Here is a 21075-nt window from a genome sequence, read left to right on the forward strand (position 1 = left end):
AACTACTCTCCAGAGGTCTGCTTTACATCTGCTATTCACATTCCTAAAGCAAAACTACATTGTCTAGTTTGATAGATATACGTATAACTGCGTAAAGACTTCACAGACTTAGTACCACCAATGCAATCCTTCCCAGCCCAGGATTTTTCATTACTTGGTTCCTGAAAAGTATGCTTCTTTTTTTCTGGTTCTACCATGCTACTTTAATTATATAATAGGATAATCTACTCTAAATTTTAAAATACACGGGATCAAGTAAAGAACAGGTCCAGGGTGAACAAGAAACTCTGCTCCGTGAAGTCATGCAGAGACGCAGGCTGGCTACTCAGTACTTCCATCCTCAATGTGGGGCTTCTGTGTTCAGGTCCATGAATGCAGGAAACACTGTTACATTATAAAATCCTTGATCAGTTGCTATGCACATCATTTCCACTTGCATTATATCGGTCAGAACTTAGTAACATGGACCTATCTAGCTGCAAGGGAAGCAGGAAAATGTAGGTTTAACAGGAAATCCATATGCCCAAGTAAAACTGGGATTCTGTCATTAAAAGCAAAAAAAGGAAAAGCGATGTAGGGAAACAATTAGCTCTCTCTTCCACACCATTGTCTCCCACACTCCTGCCAACCAAAACCTTCTCTCTATTATCCTGCACACTGAGCTATCAGCTATATTCTTTTTCCCCTCTGATTTTCCAGTCTTCTTAGTGTTTAACCAAGTAGGATGTCCTCTGACTTAATTTGAGTCTTTGAATCTTAAAACTGTACAGGAACCCTCAAAGCCCTCTATAACCTTCTGCTCTTTCATCAACCACCTTTTCATTTGATGAATTGATATTGGGACTTGTAAAGTATCCCATCTTGGACTGATACAAAAATAGACAGAGAAATCTAGTTTCTGACTTGAAGGGTCTTCCATTCATTCCTCAGTTACACTTGCTGTTTGCTAATTCCTTTGTTCTCACCTGGGTCTTATCTCACTCTTTTGCTTGTTTCTTCCTGCTGGTCCATTCTTTTTTAAAAAAAAAAGGCAAAAAACCAAAAACACCCAGGGTTGTTCTGGTGTTGTCTTTGTACACTACTCTGTTCCAACCCAAAAAACCTCTTGATCACCACAGACGATCCTTAATGTACACATTCACCCATTTATTCATCTGCCACAAATCTAATGTCTGTGCCTGTTCTGTGTAGACCTGTTCTAGGCACCAGGACCACAGTGACCACACAGGCTCTGCTATCCCAGAGTTCACACTTGCCCACGAGACAGACAGGAAACAAGGAAATTCAAGTGTACTGATTAAAAAGTGCACAAAGGATATTGGGGGAAAAGAAGACTGCCATGAGAGAGAATAACAGGGTACATAGTTAAGGCTGGAGTTAGTCTGGGGACACGACATCAACTCTAGAACCTGAAGGAGGAGCAGGGCTGTCCAGACAGGGTGAGAACAGCGTTTCACGCAGAACACCACATAGCAAAAACCCTGAGGTAGGAAAGAAGCGGGTGTTTGAGGGAACAAAAGAAAGGCAACGTGATGGACGTGGACTGTGGCCACGAGATGAGGACAGGGAACGGCAGGCGGGTCTGAGGCAATAGCAGAATACCCGAGCTTTGTGGTGTGGAAACCTACCGAAGGATTTTAACAGGCAAGAGACGAGTCCTGCCTTTTGGTTTAAAGTTTCACTCTGTTGTGGAGAGAATGGATTCTAGGGTGGCAAGAAGGGAAGAGAAAGGAGACTAATTAGAAAATTACTCTCAGGTTCCCAAGGGATAAAGGTGCCCTGGACCAGGGTGGACGTGCTGATGGGCAGGATCACAGCGTCTCATTGGACTAAGGCTGGGGTAAAATTCCTCCCCCCCCACACACACATGTCTTCAAAAAGAAAGGATTATTGGAACACAAAGACCCTCACTCATTTTATTATCACCCAAGGCTATTTTGGGGTGAGATGAGGAGTTATGACAAAGACTGTGTGGTCCACAAAATCTAAGCTATTCAGTTTCTGGATCTTTGTAAGGCTCTGCTGAGTCTTGCTCTAGACAACAGCCTCAAAAAGTAGAAAATGTACAGTGGAAATTAGTCAGACTTCCTACTCAGTAATTTTTCTAGCTTTTCAAAAATCTTTTCTTTGGTTTACATAGAAATCTCTCCCTGTTGCCAGCTTTGGGACAGATGAGAAAGAGTCACAAAGAACATCTTATGAACTGAGGAAAAGTGAATGAGTAGGAAGGAAACACAGATAGTCACAGCCTTGCTAAATTTCTCGTGGTGTTAAAAGGAGCTGCTGACTATGGAAAGAAGCTATGCCCATTGATATTTTCCCATTAGAAAAACCTGGAGTAAGCCCCATACCTTCAGACCTCCTGATAGCTGCAATAGCTCAGACCCTGCACTGTGAAATAGCCATCTACCAAATTGTATCCTTACTTGACAAATATCACTCCAGTCCTATTATGGCTGGAAGGCTTTTTAATACAAGTATCTGTAAAGATCACAAAATAAACCTTTGGAGCAATCTCTTCACTACTTCCTTCTGTTTTTCCACAAAGTCCTCGCCCTTTCCTACAGAGAAGGTTTGTGTTTCCAAGCAGGTGCCTCTTTAGAGCTCTCCTAGAGAACAGCTGAACGCAGTCTGTAGCAGAACTTCAAGAAGCCACATTTCACCAATGATGTGACATTGAAGTACTTAACGTTTTAGGTTCTTCCTCAGAACACACCCCTCTAAGTCAAGGCAGCAGGTATTTTTCACTCAAGCTGGAAGTCAGGACTCATCATAAGCCTTCCACTTTAGTCTGTAGACTGTATCCTCTGTATTAACAGTTCAGTTCAGTCGTGTCCGACTCTTTGCAACCCCATGAATTGGAGCATGCCAGGCCTCCCTGTCCATCACCAACTCCCAGAGTTCACTCAGACTCACGTCCATTGAGTTGGTGATGCCATCCAGCCATCTCATCCTCTGTCGTCCCCTTCTCCTCCTGCCCCCAATCCCTCCCAGCATCAGAGTCTTTTCCAATGAGTCAACTCTTTGCATGAGGTGGCCAAAGTACTGGAGTTTCAGCTTTAGCATCATTCATTCCAAAGAACAGCCAGGACCGATCTCCTTTAGAATGGACTGGTTATTAACAGTACAGGTAGTTTATCCATCTTTCAGGCAAATTGACATTGTGTTCCGACCCAAGGTGAGAATCCATGCTGTCTAGAAATAATCACTTTAAACTGATTCAGAAGGAGATTGATGTAAGAAGAGAGACAGAATTTCTTAGCTATTTAAGAAATTAACAAATCGAATAAAAGGACACAAACAGCATGGTTCTGGCCAAATGGAATGCTGGGGGCTTGTGTCAGGAAGGGTGGTGAGCTGACGGACCAGTCTAGAAGCCAGATTGCTGAGTTCCTGGGAGTGTGGCCTCAATGTCTAGGCCTAAGGATTTCCCAAGGGATACTGTTAAAATGCAGATTCTGTATTACTAGGTGAGGATGCGGCCTGAGATTCTGAAATCCTAACACAGGATCAAGTGATGCCAGTACCACTGGTCTGTGGGCCACTCATTGAGCCCCCAGGGCACGAGGATCTAACTTTAGGGTCCATGCATGTGTGAGTTCAAGATCTGTAGATAACATGGGTTATCTTCCCTGGTGGCTCAGACGGTAAAGCGTCTGCCTACAATGCGGGAGACCCGGGTTCAATCCCTGGGTCGGGAAGATCTCCTGGAGAAGGAAATGGCAAGCCACTCCAGTATTCTTGCCTAGAAAATCCCATGGATGGAGGAACCTTGTCGGCTACAGTCCATGGGGTCACAAAGAGTCAGACACGACTGAACGACTTCACACATGGGTTATCTACATCCATTTTGGAGTTCAAATCATCCATCAGTACTCAGGACGGGTGATGTTGTGGGGGATTTTAGGAAGAATGCAGACTCAGGAAAGGAGCTACAAAGAACTGGCAAAAACAGAGTGGGCTCCCTAGTGCAGGGGTGCCCAGTCGATGGCCTAATAGGAAATGGGCAGTGGGGGAGCAAAGCTTCATCTGTATTGCAGCTGCTCCCCATTGCTCGCATTATTGCACCCCCTGTGAGGTCAGTGGCAGCATCAGATTCCATAGGAGCTGGAACGCTACCGTGAACTCCACATGTGTGGGACCTGGGTTGTGCACTCTTTATGAGAATCTAATGCCTGATGATCTGATTCTGCATTATGGTGACCTGCTTGATTATTTCATTATATATCACAACATAACAGAAATAAAGTGCATAATAAATGCAATGTGTTTGAACCATCCCCCTAGCCCAGCTCCATGGAAAAATTGTCCATGAAACCTGCCCCTGGTGCCAGAGTGGAGACTGCAGCCCCAGTAGACATGCTGGGATTATCTGCCAAAAAGCTGGACAAGGGATCTTGGCCCCAGATTCCCAGGCAGAAGGGTGTCTTGGCAAGACTGGCCACACGCACGGCCTAAGCCGGGGAAGCGAGAGAACTGGAGGGCTAACCCCAGTAGGGTGTAGGGGCTACGAGTGCTGGACCAGCGAAACTGGACTGGAAATGGCTCTATCACTCTGGATTTTTTTTCTTGTCTGTGAAAAATTATCTCATGGGCTTGTTGGAAGCATTAAATAAGACAGCACATGTGTTTTAGATCTAGACCTTAGAAACAGACCCTGAGATGATAATTTGTGTGAAAGCACTTTATTACACAGTGCCCCAGGCAAAACCAGTAGGGGAATGGGGAAACGGGACCTAGGAAAGGCAGGCAGTCAAGTGTGGCTGTGATATTAAGCAGAGTTCCTCTAGAGTAACTGTAGCTCAGTCCCACAGGGGCGCACTGCAGGGAGAGTAAGTTACAAACATAGATTTTGCCCCAAATGGGACCAGGGTCGCTGGGTTATTTATAGCCTCAAGCCCATTTGTCATTAAGGGCTGTCCCCCCAGAGATGTAAATTCTCAAGCACTTCTGATTCTCTGTACACAGAATTAAAGGAGATTCAGGAGCCCTAGGGCAGCCCTTTGATGGTAATTCAGGGACTGATTTTGCCAATGGAAACGTACTCAAAATTGTTTGCACAAAATTGATAAATGGCAAAGGAATCCAAGGGGATACAGGAAGCACTTTACGTTACCTGCTAAATCATGAAAATAGCTTAGCGTGGTTTCTCTCAATCCTGATATCAGTAAAATCTCTCTTTATTATCTACAATGTATAAGTAAATATTATCTGGAAAGACAAAGAAAGCAAAGGGGGAAATGAGGCATCCGTCCATGGCACACCAGACAGTGGAACCAGGGCAGACTCTGCAAACGCAACATGGCATTAGGGACCCTGGAGTCCAGTTAGTGAGGGACGCACACGGTCAGAAAATTTTAAAACCCACCTATTGATGTCGATCAATAAGCAACTTTACGAATGGAATTCATGACTCAGATTCATGACTTAGATAAGCTTTTGTGCCTACCTGGGCTACCAGATGAGGCAAGACAGTCTGGGAGTGAATTCTCTGAAGCCCGGTCCCTTCCTCACTCAGAAAGAACTGCCTGCCTCGCGCTCCCTCCTCCCTCTGTGTTATTTACATGTCCCCCATCACCCCGCGTTATTTATGCGCTCCCACAAAATGGCTGTCTGGGGAGGCCTTACAAATAGCTGTGAAAAGAAGAGAAGCAAAAAGCAAAGGAGAAAAGGAAAGATATAAGCATCTGAATGCAGAGTTCCAAAGAATAGCAAGAAGAGATAAGAAAGCCTTCCTCAGTGATCTATGCAAAGAAATAGAGGAAAACAACAGAATGGAAAGACTAGAGATCTCTTCAAGAAAATTAGAGATACCAAGGGAACATTTCATGCAAAGATGGGCTCTATAAAGGACAGAAGTGGTATGGACCTAATAGAAGCAGAAGATATTAAGAGGAGGTGGCAAGAATACACAGAAGAACTGTACAAAAAAGATCTTCATGACCAAGATAATCACAATGGCTCACCTAGAGCCAGACATCCTGGAATGTGAAGTCAAGTGGGCCTTGGAAAGCATCACTACGAACAAAGCTAGTGGACGTGATGGAATTCCAGTTGAGCTATTTCAAATCCTGAAAGATGATGCCATGAAAGTGCTGCACTCAATATGCCAGCAAATTTGGAAAACTCAGCAGTGGCCACAGGACTGGAAAAGGTCAGTTTTCATTCCAATCCAAAAGAAGGCAATGCCAAAGAATGCTCAAACTACCACACAATTGCACTCATCTCACATGCTAGTAATGTCCAAAATTCTCCAAGCCAGGCTTTAGCAATACGTGAACCGTGAACTTCCAGATGTTCAAGCTGGTTTTAGAAAAGGAACCAGAGATCAAATTGCCAACATCTGCTGGATCATCGAAAAAGAAAGAGAGTTCCAGAAAAACATTTCTGCTTTATTGACTATGCCAAAGCTTTTGACTGTGTGGATCACAATAAACTGTGGAAAATTCTTCAAGAGATGGGAATACCAGACCACCTGACCTGCCTCTTGAGAAACCTGTATGCAGGTCAGGAAGCAACAGTTAGAACTGGACATGGAACAACAGACTGGTTCCAAATAGGAAAAGGAGTTCGTCAAGGCTGCATATTGTCACCCTGATTATTTAACTTCTATGCAGAGTACATCATGAGAAACACTGGCCTGGAAGAAGCACAAGCTGGAATCAAGATTGCTGGGAGAAATATAAATAACCTCAGATATGCAGATGACTCCACCCTTATGGCAGAAAGTGAAGGGGAACTAAAAAGCCTGTTGATGAAAGTGAAAGAGGAGAGTGAAAAAGTTGGGTTAAAGCTCAAAATTCAGAAAACGAAGATCATGGCATCTGGTCCCATCACTTCATGGGGAATAGATGGGGAAACAGTGGAAACAGTGTCAGACTTTATTTTTGGAGGCTCCAAAATCACTGCAAATGGTGACTGCAGCCATGAAATTAAAAGACACTTACTCCTTGGAAGGAAAGTTATGACCAACCTAGATTGCATATTAAAAAGCAGAGACATTATTTTGCCAACAAAGGTCCGTCTAGTCAAGGCTATGGTTTTTCCAGTAGTCATGTATAGATGTGAGAGTTGGACTGTGAAGAAAGCTGAGCACCAAAGAATTGATGCTTTTGAACTGTGGTGTTGGAGAAGACTCTTGAGAGTCCCTTGGACTGCAAGGAGATCCAACCAGTCCATTCTAAAGAAGATCAGTCCTGGGTGTTCTTTGGAAAAATGATGCTAAAGCTGAAACTCCAGTACTTTGGCCACCTCATGCACAGAGTTGACTCATTGGAAAAGACTCTGATGCTGGGAGGGATTGGGGGCAGGAGGAGAAGGGGACAACAGAGGATGAGATGGCTGGATGGCATCATCAACTCGATGGACGTGAGTTGGGTGAACTCCAGCAGTTGGTGATGGATGGGGAGGCCTGGGGTGCTGCAATTCATGGGGTCTCAAAGAGTCAGACATGACTGAACTGAATGTAAGATGAACACTCCATCAATTCTAAGCCACATTCTCCATAGTCATACATCCCCAATGTTAAGTATTTTCCTGCCTCACTAAAACGGTGTTACAGATAGTGTATCTTTGTTTCCTGTGTCTATATTTTGCAGATATATATGGTGCTCACTAGACTAGCTTCTTGTAGCTGCCTGTGTTGCATTTTTCTCCTAACTATGATTGATTAGCTTGTGTGTGTGTGTGTGTCCCTCTCTCTTTCCATCTTCCTCACTCTCTCCTCTCCCTCTTATTTTCTGTGCATTGAAAATGAGCTGAAGTCCCTTCCTACTCTGATTTTGAAGATTACAGCTTTTTGGATGTCAGGGTTAAGGGGTTAGATGAGAGGCAAAAAATGTACTCAGGCAGGATGTCTGATGCTACTAATTACTCACCAAGATATGGATAAGACCATTTTTGTAAACCATGAATTGGCTCATTTGAAATTCCTCTGTTTTTGTCTTAGAAGAGAGAAAAGGGAAGAAAGAAGAAAGTCAAAGGATGAAAGAACAAAAGAAGCTCCCCATAGAAAGACAGAATCTTCTGCCAGCACATTTAAGAAACTAAATGGTGCCAAGTGCCAAGCAGATCCTGGGGCCCTGCTTACTGCCTAGTGAATAACGCAGGGAGGGAGCATGTAAATAACACAGGGGGGAGGGGCGCATAAATAACACAGAGCGGAGAGTTCAATTCAGTCCAGTTCAGTCACTCAGTCCTGTCTGACTCTTTGAGACCCCATGAATTGCAGCATGCCAGGCCTCCCCATCCATCACCAGCTCCCGGAGTTCACTCAAACTTACATCCATCGAGTCGGTGATGCCATCCAGCCATCTCATCCTCTGTTGTCCCCTTCTCCTCCTGCCCCCAATCCTTCCCAGCATCAGAGTCTTTTCCAATGAGTCAACTCTTCACATGAAGTGGCCAAAGTACTGGAGTTTCAGCTTTAGCATCATTCCTTCCAATGAACACCCAGGACTGATCTCCTTTAGAATGGACTGGTTGGATCTCCTTGCAGTCCAAGGGATTCTCAAGAGTCTTCTCCAACACCACAGTTCAAAAGCATCAATTCTTCGGAACATCAATTTCCCTGATGTTGGGAAAGATTTAGGGCAGGAGAAGGGGACGATAGAGGATGAGATGGTGGGATGGCATCACCAACTCAATGGACATGAGTTTGAGTGAACTCCAGGAGGTGGTGATGGACAGGGAGGCCTGGTGTGCTGCAGTCCATGGGGTCGCAAAGAGTCTGACACGACTGAGCAACTGAACTGAACTGAACTGAACTGCCTCTGTCATCACATGGTGCTCTCCCTGTGTATCTCTGTATCTCTGTTTTCTCTTCTTATACAGACACAAGTCATCGGATGAGGGTCCACCCCAATCCAGTACAACTTCATTTAATTTAACTTACTACATCTGCAAAGACCCTACTGTCTTAAGTCAAATCTGAGGTTCTGGGTAGACATGAATTTGGGAATGGGGAGGAGGGGTGTGAAGAGAGACATTATTCAACCCAGTAGAGCTGAACCCCAAAACTACTCATGCTCTGCAGAACATGGTACCAGACCAAGGGCACAAGTTTGTGCTCTGGTTTTGGGAACCAAGCTGAAGTCAAGTTATAACCATAAGATACAGCATAACTGTGTTTCCAGAACTGATGATGGAAGCCATGAAATGGTGACTCCAGTTCCATATTTAAGAAATAACCCCAATATTCAGTTCATATGTTTAGTTTGAGCCAGGGTTGAGCTCCCACTGAAGAATGCTATTTAAATTAGTATACCTCTCCTACCTCTTCAAGATTCAGGTACAACCCAGGTAGAGTATCAGCTCTTCCCCTTGCCATCCATCCTTTCTTCATAAGGATCATCAGATATTTGAGTAGGACTGGAAACCCTGATGCCTTACTTCCACATTAGCCTTGGATGGATTTTTTTTTTTGGATTACTTTGTAAATAACAGGACAACTCTGAAGCTGTGAGAAAGTTCACACCTGGGGAGAGAAATAAATAAAGACTTTCAGAGTCTGTCAAGGAAAGAAATTTGAGACTTTCCTGCTGAACAGCTCTGACAAGGTTAATGGTGTCAATACCACCAAATAAAGTCGAGAACAATCAGGAGGAAGGATGGATATATTAGCCCAGGGTAGACATGTTGAGATGAGCAGTAGGCTTGAGGTTATGGGGAGAAGCAAATACAACCTCTATGAGTAAGGACTCGGAGAGACTGAACTCAGATTGTTAGGACAAATCCAACGACTCAACTGGGAAAGTCCCTTTGCCAAGCTACAGCCAGTAAAGCCAGGGGTCATAGGAGACACTCAAGAGTCCCTGAGGGGCAGGCCACCTCTCAGGCAAGGATAAACAGGGCATCGGTAGGGAGGAGAATGCCTGGGGAATCATCCAATAGAGTTTCCTTTGCCCACTAGATTTTCTGGTTAACCCACGCACATCTGAACGCCCACTGCTGTTCAAAATCACTGTTCAGTGCTTCTTCTCTTGTGATTTAATTACTCTAGCAGGCTGAGTAGGGTAATATTAGAAGAAAAGAATGTAAACAGAAAGGGTGATGAGACAAGAAAGAAAAATGATTTACTTTTAAGATATTATCACTAACTTGTGGCTGGATCATATTACAAGTAAGAAAAAAAAAAAGACTTCATTTTGTTATTGTCAATTCACTCCCTTACATTTGGATCTCTCTTTCTCAACAGTTTTAATCTGACATCTTCTGAAAGTTTACAGCCCGGTTAGGAATAGTTACAGTGGAATGATGGGACCTAGTACAGTTCATATAACACATAGATTTATGTCATTTGTTCCCTTCAAGAGTCAGTAAGAGTAAGAATTACTGTTAATTCATCTCATGGAGGGAAAAACTTGCAACAACTGGAAATAAGTTGAGCCAGGACTAGTATCTGGGACTCCTGACTCGAATTTCAGGGCTATTTCTACACACCACCCTTCACCACAGGGCAAGGGAAGAACCTTGAATGAGAACTTCTACTTTTGAGGTGCGTGAACCGGCAGTGATTCTTCTTCACTATCTCAAGGCAGAGTCCGGATACTCCCTGGAAGTGCCGACTGGCAGCTCTGCAGCGGGGACTGATGGCAAAGTTGTCAGGATGAGGAGAGCTTAACTCCAACCCTGCTTGCCAAGATGCCAGGGCCACAAAGTCAGGAATGGCTCTGCTGCCTTCATCACTTAATTAGCTGAGCGCCACACTCCTTTTGCAGTCGTCTCCAAGACGCTTGCAATTGTGTAGCTTTCTTGGATTTTCATTCCATGAAAGGCTCTTTCATACCAGCTCCTTCAGTCCCTGGGGAACTGAATACGAAGGGAAGAAAGAAGTGTAATGGAGATTTTACGAACAGGCCTCCGCACCGTCTTCCCCTGTGGTCTCCAGTTTCTATTGCTTTCTCCCCTGGTGAGGTGCCTGGGTAGCTACCTGGATGGAACACATGGTTTTTTTTTTTTAATCTCATCATTACTCACTGAGGTATAGAAACCACACTCTGGCACCTTCCTGCCTCACTCATTTAAAATGCCTTTTGCTACCTATACTTTTTTTTAAATGAAAGAAAAAAAGAAGAGGGAACAAACTTAGTAGATGAAGAAACAAAAGAGCGTCCCTTGGGTTGGAGAACGACGTTGCCAAAGCGTCGACAACTCCCAGGCACTGACAAAGTGCAGACATAAAGCAGCGCCTCGCATCCCGTCGCGGAGGAAGGAACAGGAGCCTCGGCAGCTGTAAAGAAAAAAAGCTTCCCGTTTCAGAGAAGCGCAGTTCTCCTTTCAAAGGTGTTGAGAACTGGCTTCGGCTGCCTCCCAAGCTCTAGGAAGAAAAGCATGAAATGGCTGTCAGAGATAAAGCGCCCATAAAATTTTGCTAAACTGGAATGGCAGGAACTGCATCTTTTTCGCTTTTCCTTCAAAGCCTTGGACACAAAAAACTCCATCAGGGCTGGGATTCTGCGCAGGATAACAAGAGACTATATTTGATCCAGGCTACCACCGATTGTGCCGACTTCCTCAACTTTTTCAGCAGGGCCAGGGCTGTTCCGACAACACTGCACGGAACCGTGGATGACACCACCCCCAGCTCTCAGGTGGAAGTCCCCCCACACCCCACCAAGCTGGCTCCCCACTTTTCTGACTAACACTCCCGTCTGCAACTCCTCTCTCATTCTGGCTGCCTGGAAACACAAAAGCACTCAGTGGTACTCTAAGCCCTCACTTCAAATACCAATCATGATTCTTCTCAAAGATTCTAGACACTCGGGCGATCTTCTGACACGGATGGGACGTAGTAGAAAGGCAATTGAGAGGAAGGAAGAGAATTGAAACTTAGTGTGGAAACCAATCTCCGCCCTCCCCACCAGGCAACCCACCCAGTTTTGTTGTTGTTTCAGGAGAAAATAGACTCACTCCTTCAATTGTATCCTTCTCGACTTGCCAGTATGTCGTTTCTCCCTCTCTCCACACCTTCCTCCTTCAGCCCTCATACTCCAGGAGTGATACGTGGCCTTAATATCTGCTGACAGTAGAATCTATTCTGGGATCAAAAAAAAGGGTGGCGGGGTTTCCAAGTGGACATGGCAACAACTTAGCAAGGGTTCAAAATTAAGGACATTTAAGAAATTGATGACTTTCTTTTTAAGGATCTGAGAGACTGTCTGTGCCTCTCATTTTGGCCTTTATCCTGGCAGAGAGACGGAAGAACCTAAAGGGAGTCATCTCCATACAATGGGCCAATGGGAATAACCAATCTGTTTCAAAGTTCATGAATAAGACATTGTGTATAATCTTTGTGGTAAGAATTGTACAGAGACTGTGGACAGAAGAGATAGGCAACTTTCCACTTGATTCCCCTCTGCCAATTTCGCCTTAATCTCCAAGGTCCCTGGGGGGCAGCCTCCATCGCATCTACTTAAATCTATTAAAAAAGAGTTGGTCCAGGAAAAGAGGACTGTGAAGATCAAACATCCTTGACTTTGGTGAACTCATAAAATTCTTAAAAATTTCTTTTCCTTGATACTAATTTTAAGTCACCCTAAACTAATTTCCGGAGAAGGAAATGGCAACCCACTCCAGAGTTCTTGCCTGGAGAATCCCAGGGACGGGGAAGCCTGGTGGGCTGCCATCTATGGGGTCGCACAGAGTCGGACACAACTGAAGCGACTTAGCAGTAGCAGCAGCAAACTAATTTCCCCTTCAAAACTTTCGATCAGGACTTCAGGTTGCAAAATCCAGTTGTTAACCAAGGGGGTAAAGTAGGGAAACAAGGGGAAAGTGGCCATTTAAGAAAACGTGGGCAGAGAAAGAGAGAGAAATGGAAATGTCATACCCGATGACCAATAAATATCTTTGATAAACAGCTGGATTCGAAGTAAAATTCAGGTGCTGCCTCAAAGATAGTGTTACTAAACTCCTTGAATAAACATGAGTGGCTCTATCTCAGACATACACCACTTCTCTGTGAGCTGTGTCTTCCACAGGATGCTGTAATCTGGCCCCCTCTCTCATTTCACATCTGACATGAAGCTGAGTATCTCCACAGCAACTGGAAGTTACATACAGTCCTGAATCTGCTCCATCTTGCACGAGCCTGATGAGTCCAAGACTAAGTAGCCAGTTCAGGCTAGTCACGGCACCAGCACTCTGAACATGTTTTATTCATGTTCTCAGGATCCAGGACTTCAGGTTATCATCTATGGGACTGAGTTTGTTACACTGTTTCCAGAAGATACAACCTTTCCCTCTGTTGCTTTTCTATGTAACCAGTGTCAGAGTGGGGACAGAAACAGTGCCTGTTACTTTATCATTGTTTTTGTGTGGTTGCCAAGTCATGTCTGACTCCTTTGTGACGCCATGGGCTATAGCCCACCAGGCTCCTCTGTCCATGGGATTTCCCAGGCAAAGACACTGGAGTGGGTTGTCATTTCCTTCTCCAGGGGATCTTCTGGATCCAGGGATCAAACTCACATCTCCTGCATTGGCAGGTGGATTCTTCATCACTGAGCCACATGCATACGTGCTCAGTCGCTTCAATCGTGTCCGACTCTGTGCAACTCTATGGACAGCAGCCCTCCAGGCTCCTCTGTCCACAGGATTCTCCAGACAAGAATACTGGAGTGGGTTGCCATTTCTTTCTCCCAAGGGGAGCCCAAATCAACTATACTTCAATTTTAAAAATTCACTGTGAAAGATATGCAAAATCAACAAAATTTTAATTTTGCATATGTATGCAAGTACATATGTTTGCAAGTATGAAAGTATGACCTTTCCCCAATGTGATGGTATTTGGGGGTGGTGCCTGAAGGAAGTGGTTAGGCCATGAAGGTGGAGCCCTCATGAATGGGACTGCTGCCTCAGATAAAGAGACCCCATGGAGTTCATTCACCCCTCTGCTGTGTGAGGACCCAGCAAGAAGACAGTCACCTGTGGACTAAGAAGCAGGCTCTCATCAGTCACTGAATGTGCTGGCCGTGATCTTGAACTTCCCAGCCTCCTGAGTTACAAAGAATACATTTCTGTCACTTATAAACATCCAGTATATAGTAGCTTTCTTACAACCCTGAGAGATTAAGACAGAGCAGATTAATATTTCTGAGCACCCGATGTGCACCAAATACTATATAAAATATTCAACTGACCAGTGAAACAGGAATGACTGTAGAAATGGAAACTGAATTTCTGGAATCAAATGATTTCCCCTGATTCCAAAGCTTAAAAAGTTAGTGTTTGGAACCTGACTATTCTTGTGTCAATATCCACATGCTTTCCAAAATGCTGCGACCTCTTCCCCAAGAGAGTTCTCAACTGTGGTTGAAAGCCTGTGTGAAGTGTGTCTTACCATCTAAAACCAAAAAGTGCTTCCTTGTGTCTTGTCTAAATCCTTCCTGTTACACTGTGAATACCTCCCATTTCTTGTTCTCCTCTGATTTATCTCTAATGCATCTTTACAAATTAAGTGACATCTCAACCTTTTGGGGAAATATCATCTCATTCCTTTGGGACCATTGCTTCTATCTTTGCAAAGTTATAGGAATTGATTAAGGTTGCATTGGGGTTAGAACACTTATGTGTATGGGTAAGATTTAAAAGGGGAGTGATTCTGCTTCATTGCTAAGAGTAAGATGCTCCCTAGGTGAAAATATCTTTTCGTAAATTCAAGTACAGTGATCTTATATTATCCATACCCCACACTGTAATCCACTCCTGTCTCCCAGGGGCTCCCCATTACATATTGAATCTTTGGGGGGTTTTCTTTAAAGCCTTTGATTACCAAACAGGGGAGCAAATGTGTAAAAAGGAAATTGGCAGGCATCCCAGAGTGATCTGAGCGGCTGGGAATCAGAATGCTAAACTACCATTCAAAATGTAAGTAATTAAAATTAATTAAAAATCATTAGGCAAACCTTCACTTTTGCAATTTCAAGGTGCAACCCAACTCACCGAGCTCATCAAGGATGTGCATGCTGTCAAAACTATGTGAAGGATTTCCATGACCTGAGCATGGACTGAGGGACTGAGCTAGAGGAAGCTGGATCAAGGTATCACAGTGAGTCAAAAACTTAATTTAAAAATGAGTAGAAAAAAAAGAACACGTCGATGAGATGGATGCAGGATCCACTCTTTGATCATCAATCAATTCTTTTCTGTTACTCTTCAGGGTTCAGGATTCCCAAAGAGCTCTGCTATTTCAGCCTCATGGAAAGCCTCAGATCTCACTCCAGGTTGCTTATGGTCCGATTTGGAAGGGTGAGATAGAGAAGAAGCCAAGAATAGCACAAATGAAACAAAGTAGGAAAACGTATCCTTCACTGATCCAACCACATTTTAGACTACCTACCATAGAGGTTAGCATTGTGCTCAGTCCAGTTCAGCTCGGTCATATCCGACTCTTTGCGATCCCATGGACTGCAGCACGCCAGGCCACCCTGTCCATCACCAACTCCCAGAGCTTGTTCAAACTCATGTCCATTGAGTCGGTGATGCCATCCAACCATCTCATCCTCTGTCAACCCTTCTCCTCCTACCTTCAATCTTTCCCAGCATCAGGGTCTATTCCAATGGGTCAGTTCTGCTCATCAGGGGGCCAAAGTATTGGAGCTTTAGCTTCAGCTTTAGTCCTTCCAATGAATATTCAGGACTGATTTCCTTTAGGATGGACTGGTTGGATCTCCTTGCTGTCCAAGGGACTCTCAAGAGTCTTCTCCAACAACACAGTTCAAAAGCATCTATTGTTCAGTGCTCAGCTTTCCTTTATGGTCCAACTCTCACATCCATATGTAATTACTGGAAAAACCATAGTTCTGACTATATGGACCTTTGTTAGTAAAGTAATGTCTCTGCTTTTTAATATGTATCTAGGTTTGTCCTAGCTTTTCTTCCAAGGAGCAAGCATCTTTTAATTTCATGACTGTAGTCAGCATCTGTAGTGATTTTGGAGCCCAAGAAAATAAAGTCACTCCCTGTTTCTATTGTTTCCCAATCGATTTGCCATGAAGTGATAGGAATGGATGACATGATCTTAGGTTTTCAAATGTTGCATTTTAAGCCAGTTTTTTCACCCTCGTCTTTCACTTTCATCAAGAGGCTCTTTAATTTCTCTTTGCTTTCTGCCATAAGGGTGGTGTCATCTGCATATCTGAGGTTATTGACATTTTTCCCTGAAATCTTGATTCCAGTTTATGATTCATCCCGTTTGGCATTTCACATAATATACTCTGCATATAAGTTAAATAAGCAGGATGACAATATACAGCCTTGAGGTACTCCTTTCCCCATTTGGAGCCAGTCCACTGTTCCATGTCTGGCTCTAACTGCTGCTTCTTGATCTGCATGCAGGTTTCTCAGGAGGCAGGCAGGTGGTCTGGCATTCCCATTTCTTTCAGAATTTTCCACAGTTTGTTGTGTTCCACACAGTCAAAGGTTTAACGTAGTCAATGAAGCAGAAATAAATGTTTTTTCCGGAACTCTCTTGCTTTTTCTATGATCCAACAGATGTTGGCAATTTGATCTCTGCTTCCTCTGCCTTTTCTAAATCCAGCTTGAGCATCTGGAAGTTCTGGGTTCGTGTACTGTTGAAGCCTCACTTGGACAAATTTGAGCATTACTTTGCTAGTGTGTGAGGGAAGGCCTGGCGTGCTGCAACTCATGGGGTCGCAAAGAGTCGGACACGACTGAGCGACTAAACTGAACTGAACTGAGATGAGTCCAACTGTGCAGTAGTTTGAACAATCTTTGGCATTGCCTTTCTTTGGGATTGGAATGAAAACTGACTTTTTCCAGTCCTGTGGTCATTGGTGAGCTTTCCAAATTTGCTGGCATACTGAGTGTACCACTTTAACAGCATCATCTTTTAGGATTCAAAATAGCTCAACTGGAATTCTATCACCTCAACTAGCTTTGTTCACAGTGATGCTTCCTAAGGCCCACTTGACTTCGTACTACAAGGTGTCTGGCTCTAGGTGAATGATCATGCCATCGTGTTATCTGGGTCATGGAGATCTTTTTTGTATAGTTCCTTCTGTGTATTCTTGCCACCTCTTTTTAATATATTCTGCTTCTGTTAGGTCCATAGCATTTCTGTCCTTTATTGGGTCCGTTCTTTGCATGAAATGTTCCCTTGGTATCTCTAATTTTCTGGAAGAGTCTTTCCCATTCTATTGTTTTCCTCTATTTCTTTGCATTAATCACTGAGGAAGGCTTTCTTATCTCTCCTTGATATTCTTTGGAACTCTGTATTCAGATGGATATATCTTTCCTTTTCTCCTTTGCCTTTCTCTTCTCTTCTTTCCTCAGCTATTTGTAAGGAGCCCTCAGACAACCATTTTGCCTTTTTGTATTTCTTCTTCTTGGAGATGGTTTTGATCACTGCCTCCTGTACAATGTCACAAACCTCTGTTCATAGTTCTTTAGGCACTCTATCTATCAGATCTAATCCCTTGAATCTCACTTCCACTGTATAATAGTAAGGGATTTGATTTAGTGGTTTGTGATCTAATGGAATGGTCTAGTGGTTTTCCCTACTTTCTTCAATTTAATTCTGAATTTTGCAATAAGGAGTTCACAGTCAGCTTCTGGTCTTGTTTTTGCTGACTGTATAGAGCTTCTCCATCTCAGGCTGCAAAGAATATAATCAATCTGATTTCAGTATTGACCATCTGGTGATGTCCATGTGTAGAGTCTTCTCTTGTGTTGTTGGAAGAGGGAGTTTGCTATGACCAGTGCATTCTCTTGGCAAAACTCTGTTAGCCTTTTCCCTGCTTCATTTTGTAGTCCAAAGCCAACTTGCTTGTTACTCCAGGTGTCTCTTGATTTCCTACTTTTGCATTCCAGTCCCCTGTGATGAAAAAGTGGTTGTTTTTTGGTGTTAGTTCTAGAAAGTCTTGTAGGTCTTCATAGAACTGTTCAATTTCAGCTTCTTAGGCATTAGTGGTTGGGACATAGACCTGGATGACTGTGATATTGAACGGTTTACCTTGGAAACGAACAGAGATCATCCTGTTGCTTTTGAGATTGCACCCAAGTACTGCATTTCAAACTCTTTTGTTGACTATGAGGGCTACTCCATTTCTTCTAAGAGATTCTTACAGGAGTAGATATAATGGTCTTCTGAATTAAATTCACCCATTTCAGTCCATGTTAGTTCACTGATTCCTAAAATGTCGATGTTCACTCTTGCCATCTCCTGTTTGACCACTTCCACTTTGCCTTGATTCCTGGACCTAACATTCCAGGTTCCTATGCAATATTGCTCTTTATAGCATCGGACTTTACTTCCATCACCAGTCACATCCACAGCTGGATGCTGTTTTTGCTTTGGCTCTGTCTCTTCACTCTTTCTGGAGTTATTTCTCCACTCTTCTCTAGTAGCATATTGGGCACCTACTGACCTGGGGAGTTCATCTTTCAGTGTCCTGTCTTTTTGCCTTTTCATACCATTCATGGAGTTTTCAAGGAAAGAAATACTGAGTGGTTTGCCATTCCCTTCTCCAGTGGACCACATTTTGTAGAACTCTCCACCATGACCCATCCGTTTTTGGTGGTCCTACACTGCATGACTCATAGTTTCACTGAGTTAGACAAAGCTGTGTTCCATGTGATCAGTTTGGTTAGTTTTCTGTAATTGTGATCTGATCTGTGGTTTCCATTCTGTCTGCCCTCTAGTGGAGAAGGATAAGAGGCTTGTGGAAGCTTCCTGATGGGAGGGACTTGTGGGGGAATCTGGGTCTTGCTCTGATGGGCAGGGCCATGCTCAGTAAATCTTTAATCCAATTTTCTGTTGATGGGTGGGGCTGTGTTCCCTCCCTGTGTTTTGGCTTGAGGCCAAACAATGGTAACAATGGCAGTAATGGGGACTTCCCACCAAAGGACTTATGCCAGAACTCGTGTGTTCAGTGCCTCTGACCCCAAGGCAGTCCTCTGTTGACCCATACCTCTGCAGAGGCCTCCCAGTCACAGGCAAGTCTGGATTAGTCTGTTGTAGGGTCACTGCTTCTTTTTCCTGGGTCCTTGTGTGCAAAAGGTTTTGTTTGTGCCCTCCATGAAATTGTTTCCAAAGTCCCAGGGAAGTTCTGTAATCAAATCCCACTGGCCTTCAAAGTCAAGTTCCCTGGGGGTTCTCAGTCCCTTTTCCAGATCCCCAGGTTGGGAAATCTGTTGTGGGGTCTAGAACTTTTGCAGCAGTGCAAGAACCTCTTTGATTTAATTGTTCTCCAGTTTGTGGGTTGTCTGCCCAGTGGCTCTATGGGGGCGACTCACAAGACCTGCCTCCCAGGTCTGTTGCAGCCAGAGCCCCAGTCCCTGGGCTCTTGTGCTAGGGCATGTGGTGATAGAGTCCTTTCCTGCAGTGCCCGTTACAGTAGGACTAGTTGAGGAATGAGGTGTGTTATATTCATGGAGGGTTTCCCAGGTGGTGCTATTGGTAAAGAGCCTGCCTGCCAATGCAGGTGACCTGAGAGACACGAGTTCAATCCCTGGATCAGGAAGATCCTCCGGAGGAGGGCATGGCAACCCACTCCAGTATTCCTGCCTGAGAAATCCCATGGACAGAGGAGCCTTGTGGGTCCCAATTCACTTCATTGTACAGCAGAAATGAACACAACATTGTAAAGTAACTATACCCCCCTCCCAAATAAAATGCCATTAAAAAAAAAAAAAAAGAATGAGCACAATGCATTTCTGGGGCAGGTTGACAGGAGGAAAGAAGCACATTAGAGATCAATGAAAAAGATTGCTCCTGGCAACCCTATGATACATGAAATGAGATAAGGATCAAATTAAGGAAAACCTTCATAACCAGGAAATACTTTCCTGTAATTGCTTCTTAGATGATTGGGATTCAACATCATAGAACTTTTTTTAGGCAAAAAAATGGCCTGAAGATGTCACAACCTCCATTTCAGAAACACAAGCAAATGAGAACATCAATTATGTACTTGATGCTACCTTCATGTTCAAGGGTCATCATATTTATTATGCTGAGAACAGACGTCCAGATGAGGATGTTTATGCAGACTGGAAAAATATGAAGGACTGGAAATCAGGATATAGTCCAAATTGAAGGAGTCGAGGGAATTTATTCTGGAGAATAAAGGGTTGAGAAATGGAAACAATGGCTACTTTTGATAACTTGAAGAACCATGTTTTAAGTAAACGAAATAGTTCTTATATGTTATTTTTTTCTTTCTTCAGGAAATTCCAACAAAAATCTAACAGAAATTGAGCAGGAAAAACAGAGAGTGATGCTCAGACTGAAGCAGGAATGTTTGACCTCTCTGACCTGTCACAGACATCTGTGAGGGGCTCCCCAGACACTCTAGAACTGAAGAGAACAGTTTGGAAAACATCCCCTGGAGGCAAGAGCTAAGGTTAACCAGAGTGAAGCTGAAATCAGAGGTTAGAATTTGACTCAGCATCGAAAAGCATTCTCCTGTAATTAAAGCTGACCTACCAGGACTTGGGATACTCTGTGATGTAGCACTCACTCTATCTTTGAAGAGATCAAATAGTAGTTAGAAGACCACTGTCAGGAATGCAGCAAAAGTATTTCTTGTCCTGAGGAAGAAAAAAGATGACATTACCTCAAGTTCCTTTTCAGCTTTCAGGTTCTATGAGTTGTTGGCATGCTGAACATATCAAGTTATATTCTGAAGTAGTTGGAGGCCCAAGAATTGAACTCAAGCCTTGGTCTCCAGCCCCTGGAAATTTTGAGCGCAGGAATGAGTTAGGCATCAGGAGAAACTTGAATCTAGGGTTTTGTCCCAAAGCAAAAGAATAGATAGATGGGGAAACAGTGGAAACAGTGGCAGACTTTATTTTGGAGGGGCTCCAAAATCACTGCAGATGGTGACTGCAGCCATGAAATTAAAAGACGCTTGCTCCTTGGAAGAGAAGCTATGACCAACCTAGATAGCATATTAAAAAGCAGAGACATTACTTTGTCAACAAAGGTCCATCTAGTCAAAGCTATGGCTTTTCCAGTAGTCATGTATGGATGTGAGAATTGGACCATAAAGAAAGCTGAGTGCAGAAAAATTGATGCGTTTGAACTGTGGTGGTGGAGAAGACTCTTGAGAGTCC

The 21075-nt window shown here is 43.7% G+C and overlaps 1 long non-coding RNA gene across 2 annotated transcripts; it reads right to left on the reverse strand.

Annotated features, from left to right (window-relative positions):
* Window positions 1-7211: 7211 nt before the first annotated feature.
* LOC132342506 (uncharacterized) lies at window positions 7212-20528 on the reverse strand. 2 transcript variants are annotated; one of them, XR_009490929.1, is made up of 5 exons: window positions 20447-20528; window positions 13924-13993; window positions 11911-12037; window positions 9275-9475; window positions 7212-8569 (listed from the first exon to the last, which is right to left on the reverse strand). It is a non-coding gene; the product is annotated as an uncharacterized lncRNA (long non-coding RNA). The 2 variants fall into 2 exon arrangements; XR_009490928.1 differs by lacking the exons at window positions 13924-13993; window positions 20447-20528 and adding an exon at window positions 12830-13855.
* Between the last annotated feature and the right edge of the window lie 547 nt (window positions 20529-21075).

Source organism: Bos taurus, chromosome 16, assembly GCF_002263795.3.
Source record: "Bos taurus isolate L1 Dominette 01449 registration number 42190680 breed Hereford chromosome 16, ARS-UCD2.0, whole genome shotgun sequence".
Lineage (NCBI taxonomy): Eukaryota > Metazoa > Chordata > Mammalia > Artiodactyla > Bovidae > Bos > Bos taurus.